This window comes from Myodes glareolus, chromosome X, assembly GCF_982192425.1.
Source record: "Myodes glareolus chromosome X, mMyoGla1.1, whole genome shotgun sequence".
NCBI classification, from domain to species: domain Eukaryota; kingdom Metazoa; phylum Chordata; class Mammalia; order Rodentia; family Cricetidae; genus Myodes; species Myodes glareolus.
In genome coordinates, this window is record NC_142053.1 from 52145308 (window position 1) to 52155274 (window position 9967).

The 9967-nt window shown below is 42.8% G+C and overlaps 1 non-coding gene across 1 annotated transcript; it reads left to right on the plus strand.

Moving 5' to 3' along the window:
- Positions 1-6368: 6368 nt before the first annotated feature.
- On the plus strand, positions 6369-6440 carry Trnaa-cgc (transfer RNA alanine (anticodon CGC)). The gene has a single exon. It is a non-coding gene; the product is annotated as a tRNA-Ala (tRNA).
- The last annotated feature ends 3527 nt before the right edge of the window (positions 6441-9967 follow it).

A 9967-nucleotide genomic window follows, 5' to 3' on the forward strand; every position in this document is an offset into this window, starting at 1 on the left:
CTACTTAACCCTGAATACAACATGGCATTGCAAGTCTGACCCCCAGAATCTAAGACTCTTGACCCTCTCCACAACCAAGAACTGGACCGAGCTCCAGGAGTCCTGTTGAAGAGAGGGAGGAGATTTGCTCAAACCACTTTGGTCAAGGTCACTCACAGAGACAGCACAGCTGAGCTGGTGGGAGCTCAAGGACTCTGGACCTGTAGCTAGGGAGCCTGCATGTGACTGACCTAGGCCCCTCATGTGTGTGACAGTGTAGCCTGGTCTATTTGTGGGACCCCTAGAAATAGGATCAGGACCCATACCCGGTGCAGCCTCTGGCCCTCTGGAACCTATACCCATGCTGGTTGCCATGTCCAGCTTTGAGGCAGGGGGAGGAGCTTGGTCCTGCCTCAAGTTGATGTGCCATACTTTGTTGACTCCCTTTGGAGGCCTGCCCCTTTCTTAACAGACAAGGAGGGAAAATGGGTGAGGGGAGTAGATCAGGGTGGGAGGAAAAAAAGAGAAGGAGAGGAGGGAGGGGAAGCTGTGGTTGGTATGTAAAATAAATGAATGGATGAGTGAATGAATGAATGAATGATAAAAAGATTTTTCACCCTGAAATTATAGATAGCCCAGTGGAACCCTCCACCCACTAGGACCCTTCCACCCACTAGGACTTTCATTTTCTCTTTCCGGTCACCTTACAGCTCCTCTCCTTCTTCAGTATCAACCCTCTTTGCTCTCTTGACCCCTTTCTACTTCCCCTGCCCTTCTCTCTTTCCTGACTCCTTCATATTTTCCAGCTGTGAGACAGCTGGCTGATTTGATGCTGCTTCTACTTGGCCTTACTTCCCGACTGTTGCTGCCAATCCATTGTCCTCTGTCTGCCTGTCCTTGTCTCCCTGTCCTTCGCTAACATCTGTCTCATGCTCCTTCTTTGAGACACAACCTCACATAGCCCAGGTGAGCATTTGAACATGACCGCGCCGCTTCCCTTGCTGATAACTGTGATTTCAAGTGAGACCCACCTTACTTGGTTCTGCTGGTGTTTCCTCCACCCCATCAGCTACACTACTGAAACTGATAAGGGAAGACAAAGCAAGAGAAGCCTTGTCTTGTGTCTAGTGCTGCAACACCAGGTCACACAGCACAGGAGAGCATCTTCCAGCCAAGCCTGAACAACCTGATTATATAGCATAAAATGGATTTGGGGACCAATTCCAACCACCTGGCAGAAACAATCACAGTCTTGCCTCTTAGCATCAACCAGCATCACTCAGGTTTGTGCTTTGGCCCTAGGCAGCCCTGCCTCTTAAAACCAATCACAGTCCCTGAGGCTTTGCTTTTAAGGCCTTGTATTTTAGCAACTCCCTTAGGTCATCACCAAAGGGGCTCCCCTCTGGCTTATTAAGTGAACTATTCCAGACCCTTCTCAGTTGTACCGAGGCCCGTGAAAATAGTAAATCTGATGCAAACAGTTTCAAATCATCCAGGCTAGGGGCATACCCTCCGACTAGCACAAATCAAATGTGGTCTTAGGGGAGTTTTCTCAAGGTATCTGTGGAGAGTTCAAGACTGTTCGTGATGACTTGAGTAGATTGCCTGGCTGCTGATTGACAGTTCTTTTGTTAAGGCAGGCAGGGCACCAAGCAGAGTCCAACAGTTACCAATTAATTTGGCACATGCTTTATCATCTTTGCTTACAGGAAGTAAACAGTACTGAGTATTTTTACAATCATAACTCAAAGAACACCAACAGTGATTTAATAAAAAACAAAGCTGACCTCAATGAGGATGGGCCTCTCTTATCTCAATCGAGGGAAGCTTTGTCAGACAGGCCTTTTGCATCTCGTAGTCCCTTCTCCTAGTAGGAAGTTCCTGGCAAGGCAGAATGAATTAAGCCTAGGGAGTATTGGTGAATGAGGGACCCGAATGTGACAAGCATCATTGTCCTGGCAGAAAGGGCCTGGGTGCCTTAGTTACTCTTTTACTGCTGAGATAAAACACCACAAACAAAGCAAATTAAAAAAGAAAGATTTTACAATGTGTTTGACTCACACCTTCAGAGGGCTACAGTTCATGATGTCTGAGAAAAGGCTTGGCACTAGGAATAGCTGAGAGCAGTTAACATCTTGGCCCACAAACAGAAGGAAGATAGAGACCCTGGGAATGGCAGGATCAAGGAAACAAGGGCCATATCTAAACATAAGAAAGGCAATATACAGCAAGGAAACAGCCAACATCAAATTAAGAGAACCACAAAGCGATTCCAATAACTTTGGGAATAAGAAAAGGTTTCCACAATCTCCATATCTGTTGAATATAGTACTTGAAGACTTAGTGAAGATTTAATCATGCTTTTGTGAAATTTGTGAAATCTCTGCCACATGATGCAAGACTATCTTCCATCTATAGAACATTTTCCATTGTCTGATTATGTGATGTGGGAGTCCCCTCTGTGTGCTGTGATTACCATTAATGAATAAAGAAACTGCTTTGGACCTACAGCAGGGCAGAACTTAGGTAGGCAGGGAAAGATAGGCTGAATGCTGGGAAAAGAAAGCCTTGGAGCCTCCGATAGAGACATGTGCTGAAACTTTGCTGGTAGGCCACGACCTCGTGGTGATGCACAGATTAATGAAGATGGGTTAAATTGAGATGTAAGAGTTAGCCAATAATAAGCTAGAGGTAATGGGCCAAGCAGTGATTTAAATAATACAGTTTCTGTGTGATTATTTTGGGGCTAAGCAGCCATGAAACAACAAGCAAACACTCCATTCAACAGCTATGTGGCTGTTACTTCTGATATTTCATCAGACAGAGGTCTGATCTCCAAAACATGCAAAGAACTCAAGAAATTGGTCATCAAAAGAACAAATAATCCACTAAAAATGGGGTACAGACCTGAACAGAGAACTGTCAACAGGGGAATCTAAAATGACTGAATGACATTTAAGGAAATGTTCAACATCCTTAGTCATCAGAGAAATGCAAATCAAAACAACTCTGAGATTCCATCTTACACCTGTAAGAATGGCCGAGATCAAAAACACTGATGACAACTTATGCTGAAGAGGATGTGGGGTAAAATGAACACTCCTCTATTGCTGGTGGGAGTGCAAACTGGTCCAGCTGCTTTGGAACTCCGTATGACGATTTCTCAGAAAATTAGGAATCAATCTATCTCAAGACCCAGGATTACCAATTATGGGGATATAATCCAAAGATGCTCAATCATTCCTCAGGACATGTGCTCATCTATGCTCATAGCAGCATTATTTGTCATAGCTAGAACCTGGAAACAACCTAGATGCACCTCAATAGAAGAATGGATAAAGAAAATGTGGTATTTATGTGCCACAGTCCTACCGTAAATCCCTAGCTGTGTCTTCATGGTAGATCGGTAAACTCACTGCTATAATATAAAAATTCCTGACAGGAGATAGTTTATTTCCAAAAGTGAGCTCTGGCAATTGTCTGAGTCCCCACCTAGGTCATCCTAGTTCTGCTTCTCAATTGGTAGCCATCTAAAGAAGGCCTTTTGCTTTGAGTGAAAGCGAGGTGACAAGGGAGGACTACAGTCCCAGAGGCATTTCCTGTGTGCAGGGACAGTTGTACAGTAAGGTTGTTTTAGAAGCATGACGTCACGATAACCATCCTGATACATTTCTTATTTCCTCCCTATGTTTAAAATACATATTTTCTGGTACAATGTATTCTGATTAGTGTTTCCTCTCCCTTTAATCTCCCCAGTTCCTCCCCTCTTCCCATGCCATTCAGGTCCATCCCCTTGCTGATTCTTATTAGAAAATAATGGGCTCCTAAGAGATAAAAACAATGGAAGTTAGGACCACAAGGGGTGCGTCCACCCACTGAGATGGTGGGACTGACCTAATGGGAGCTCACCAAGGCCAGCTGTTGTGGGACTGATGGACCATGTGATCAAACCGGACTCTCTGAATGTGGCTGTCAATGAAGGTTGACTGAGAAGCCAAGGACAATGGCACTGGGTTTTGATTCTACTGCATGGACTGGCTTTGTGGGAGCCTGGTTTGTTTGGACGCTCACCTTCATAGACCTGTATGGAGCGGGGAGGTCCTTGGACTTCTCACAGGGCAGGGAACCCTGGCTGCTCTTAGGACTGGAGAGGGAGGGGAGAGAGGGAGGGAAAAGGAAGGTGGGGAGGAGGTGGAAATTTTTAATAAATAAATAAATTTAAAAAATAACAAAATTAATTAGAATAAGATAACATACAACTATCACATAGAAGTGTCCTTGTGGTATGCTGAAGTGTCCTTGGAGTATATGCTGAAAGTGCTTTATTTGGAATTGGAGGTAGATTGAGTACCGTCTGGAGTACAAGTCCCTCTAAATCAACTCACAGAAGCTCAAAGAGACCGAAGCAGCAAGCATGCACCAGGTCTTCAATGTATATATTATCCCTTTCAGAATTTTAGGAAAAATTTTATTTGTATTTTTATAGGGCCGTTGAGTGTGTGAACAAGTGGGTCTCTGATTCTTGGATCTTCTTGTGGTCTCCTTTTCTCCTGTTCGTTTGCCTCATCCAATTTCTATTTGATAATTGTATTTTAAAGTCTTATTCTAATTTATTTTGTTTGCTTTGCTGTTACCTCTTAGAAGCCTGCTATTTTCTACTGAGAGAGAGAAACAGAGTGGATCCTGATAGAAGGGAAGGTGGAACGGAACTGGGAGGAGTAGAGTGAAGGGGAATTATAATCAGGATATATTATGGGGAAATCTATTATGAATAAAATGGAAGGAAGATTCCCAGACTGGAGGATAACACAAAAGAATCATGGCTCGCAGAGATACACCGACTCATATTTTGTTACTTCTTGGTCGTTTGTGTATCAGTACTCATCCACCAACGCCTCAGACCTAGACCACAGTCAGCACTGAAATGGTATTGCTCTTCCCTTGCCCTCATTTACCTTTGATTCCATCCCTCCATCCCTCTCTTTTTTTCTTTTGTCTTCATTTTATTTAGGTAGCTCTCATTCTCCCACACTAGCTCTACCTGTTTACCATCACTCCTTGTCTTTATCTAGAAGTTATATATTAAAGCCCTCTTTTGATATCATTCTTTGTAGTATTCCAATAAGTGTTGAGGTTAAGCAATGTCTTAATTGTAGACTCAGTCTTCTATAGTCTGCAATCTTCTCAGGGATTATTTATTAATTGTTTCCAGTTGAAGAGTGGGAGAAGTGAGAATATGAGCAGAGTTCAAGACCATGATGGGTACACCCACTGAAACAGCTTACCTGAGCTGATGGGAGTTCACCAACTCTGGCCAGACAGGGAAGGAACCAGCATAGGACCAAGCTGGACCCTCTGAATGTGGGTGACAGTTTATGACTGGGCCAGACTGCAGGGCCAACTGCAGTGGCACCTGGATATATCCCTGCTGGTGGACTGACTTTTTGGAACCCATTATCTTTGGATGGATACCTTGCTCAGCCTGGATATAGTGGGGAGGGCCTTGGTCCTTCCTCTGGGCAATGAACCTGACTCTCTCTGAGGAGTGGATGAAGGTGGGGTGGGAGGTTAAGTGGAGGGAATGGGAGGAGGATAGGGAGCGGAAACTTGGATTGGTATGTAAAATGAAACAAGATAGATTGTTTTCTTCTTAAAAATACTCACTTTTTTCACTCATCTGAACATATATTTAAATACAATATTTATTTAATTATTTTTATATTGAGACATATACTAGATGATGTGTGAAAAGGGGGACATATTTCAGAAAACCGCTCACTTTTGAAACTTACAATGAGATGCATAAACATGCAGAAAGTGTCAGCACCTTAGGGTTTTATGAATCAATAGCTACAACACATATTAAGAAAGTTATTAAACAAAATGAACAGCCTGACCAAGATTAGAAAGAAATGGCTTTCAAGTCCTGAAAGCTAAGGCATGTTTTAAAAGAGAATGGAGGTATGATAGGGAGAGATTCAGGAAGCCTCTCATACTCTCAGATATGACCGCATATCACTAGTCAGCAACATATACTTATTAATTCCACATGATGCTGGCATGTTGAGCCAATCCTTCAAGGTAAAGTTGAAATAAAATTGATGAGACTGAGTAATTCAAAGTACCCTTCATTGTTAGCTTGCCTTGCTTCAAAGGGCATAACGTTTGTTGTTATTATTGTTATTATTTTTATTGTTATTATTATTTCTTCGATTGAAAATAGATTGTTTTCTCAACCAACAAAAGTACCATGAATCCAATCAAAACACTAAACTTAACCTGGAATCCAATATACTCAAAGGATCTGATGTAGACCCTTGCAGACTCTCTGAATGTTGGCTAAGTCTCTCTGAATTCATATATGCTTTGATCAGCCTGTTAACAGGTGTGGGGATGTAGCTCAGAGGTAGAGCACATGTTTCGCATATATGAGGCCCCGGGTTCGAGCCCCGGCATCTCCAAAGCCATACTTTTGAACATTCACTTTTCTTTTCAGAATGTTTCTGTTCCAGACTTTAAATTCTCGTGATGAGGTCATATATGCATAGCTAATTATTGGATGATATTGCTCATTTGTCACCGTGACAACAATGTTCATCTTTATGACGACATTTACATAGACACCGCCATGGTCTGGTGAGTAGAACGTGGTCATGCTTCCAGGGATATATTTTGTTCACAGATCGAACAAAAAAAGGAAAGCTGTGCTTTCGTAGTGGTGACACTTTCTCTAATGGGTGTGCTTTCTTGGGTGAAAAAACGCGAGAAGAGTTCTTGCTTTGAAAGAAAGAAAGGGAGGTCTGGGCGGATCCATTCCTGGTTACTACAGGGGAGGCAGCATTGCGGTTGTCATAGAAACCAGGGTCATTATGGCGACCATTTTCAAATGGCGCCCGGGCGACGTCCTGGAAAGAAGCATTCAGTTCCTGGTCTTTGGACTGAGTTGAGCGTCTGGGTTCCCGGAGGTGAGCACGAGAATCTTCCTGAGGGTTGAGAGGCGGAAGCAGGGATTCCAGACCCAAGTGGGAGTACTCCTACCTCGGGGTTTGCAGCCTGTGTATCTCTGGAAGGAGAGAGACTTGGGACCATTCTGCCTCCTCCTGTGCTGTTCTGTACTGGGGAGTGCTGGAGCCATTGTCCAGGAGGGGAGTTGTGGGACAGTGGGCGGAAAGGAGGACGATGAGGCCGAATGAGCAGTCTGTGATCCTGTCTTCCCTCTCTGTGAAAAGTGCATGAGATTGCTCGCCCATAGGATCCGTGAGAGTTAAGTGGGGAAGCCTAAATACTAGTCAATAATTACCCTGCGGTCTCAGATGAGCACTGAAATATGCACTTGGTTAGAGGATTTTCTTTTTAGTAATCTGTGGTTTTGTTTGGATTTGAGACAGCATTTTACTGTGTCCTATCCTGGCTCAGAACTCTCAATGATTCTCCTGCCTTGGCTGCCTCGTGAAGGGGTTGCAGGTGTGGGACACTTTGTGCAGTTTGACAATTTAATTTCCATTACCGTTGGACCCACCCTGCCAGGTGGCCCTGATCTCTCCTCAGAATCCTTGCTACACTGCCTATTGCCTTAATAGCTCTAATGAATCTCCATAAAAGGGGCGATCCTATCAATGCCCTCTTAAACAGCACACCTGAAACCTTTCACGGGTCTATATTACTACTTTCTGACTGACATTTGAGGTTTTCTGTATGTTCCATAGAAATGCTTTATCGGATATATGTTTTTCTAACTTTTCTCCTAGCCTCAGACTTATCATCTCTGTTCTCATCCATGTCTTTGGCAGTGCAGGAGATTTTAAATTGTAAGGGTTCCACCTTCTCCAGTTCTTCTATTAAGTTTTTTATTCGGTGTCTTGTTTGCGATATCTTTGGCTAGCACCCAGTAACAGGGATTTTCTTCTTGTGTTCTGCTTGACATTTATAGGCTGATTTTTATAAGTTTACATCTGTAATCTGTTCTGAATGGTCTTCACATATGATACAATGTAGGTCCTAGTTTATATTTGTGGGTTTGGATATACACTTGCCTCAGCATTGCTTCCTGAAAGACCAGCTTTCTGCACCAAATTGTCTTTGTGTATTTGTCAAACATGAATTCTCCAATAATTCATTCAAGGTACATATGCCAATAATCCCAGTGCCTGGGAGGCTGCAGCAGGAGTATGGTCAGTTCTTCTCAGCACACACCGCACACACTACACACAACCTTGATGCCAGCATGGGGTACATGGAAAAGTGTTGACTCAATATAGGCAGTGGTCTGTAAATGTGTGGATGTGAGCGTGGACTGTTGGCTTTGGTCTTTTACTTCCCGACCTTGATTCAATAGCATGCTGGTCCACTTACTGTAGCTTCAAACAGAGGTCTCCTATCAGGCAATGCTGTTCTCTACCTTTGTCTATTTCTAAGGTTTTCCCACAAGCTATGCATTTAACTACAATGTTTAGAGTTATCCACTTTTTAAAAAATAATAAGTGCAATTTCATTGTTACTGCATTGAATCTGTAGCTCAGTTTTGAATCAATAGACATCTTATTAATAATGTTTTTTTGAGCCGTGAACATAGTATGTCTTTAATTAATGTAGGTTGTCTCCAATTCAGCAATGTTTGGAGTTCTTTCAGCCTATAAGCCCTATGGATCTATGTGCCTGGATTATTCACAAGTATTTGCACTTTTTGATTCATCTATAACTGGTATTATTTTTAAAACACAATTCCTAAGTATCATATTTTCTGTGAACAAATTATTAAACCTTCTGTAAACTGTCGGGAACCAAGTGTCAATGACACTTACAAAGGGTCTTTTTTGTTGACAGCATGCATTACTCAATGATAGAAACTTTATTTGATGCGTAATGTAGTTTACCCCTGTTTCCTTATCAACATTACAGGTATTGACACTTGAAATAAATGAGAGAAATAATGTCCCAGAGACAAGTCCATGGCTGTCCTCACAGGAACCACACTCAAAGGACGTAACTTAGTAGCTCTCACCATCCCGTGTGTGGTCAGAGATGAATCTGTAGTAATGTGGTTATACCCTTTGGGCAATCAGTAAACACCAGGGAGCTAGGAGAGTGAGAGGTGTCGTGTGTGTGTGTGTGTGTGTGTGTGTGTGTGTGTGTGTGTGTGTGTGAACAGGAATTCCTCGGCAGAGGCTGGTCTGCAAAGACTGGTTGATTGACTCTTAGACCTGCAGTGATATGGAGATGGTGGAATGTCAGTCCCAGGGCCTAATGACAATTTAATTTATGTTCTCTTGAGGCCATGAGTAGCCACTCCTTGGGCCCTCTGTGTTGGACTTTCCTAACACCTTGTCACTAACAGATGACGTTGGACCTGACATCTAAAATTTCAGAATATATTGCCTTAACCAAGCCTCAAGTTTCTAGCATTCAAGGACTGAGTGTCATCACATAGCAGCTAGTGCCTGTAGCTGAGGTTTTTCTCCTTTACCTTCATAGTCTACTTAATGTCATCACCAGTGTAATTGAGGGGTGTTTAAAGTTTCTTCATTCTTTTATTATAAAAACTTCATAAACCTGTTTCTGCATTGTAACACGGAATTTGTCCTAACCTAAACCTGTCTCACTCATGTTTACTCACAGACATTTGACTCCAGAGTGAACTCTCTTCTTCCTCTGAGGTGAGAGCTGTGTGTTTACATTGACTTTTGTTAGTGTGGGTTGCGTATATACTCATGCGTGTGTAAATATGTTCCTGGATATGTATTTGTGAAAGTTAGTTAACCACTTACTGCTGTGAGAGGTTTTAAGTGTTATAATTCTCCTAGTCCTCGTCAATGACGACCTGGTGTTCAGTACGCTGCTTACTTATCTCCATAGGTCTTTACTCGTGTGCTGACTTATATCAGGATGGCTCAACACCCATTTCCCCAAACTGTTTTCCTCTCTATTGCTGTTCTCTATTCCCATGCTCCATTTTTCCCAGCATTGGCAGAGGAATCCATTTAAGATGGCA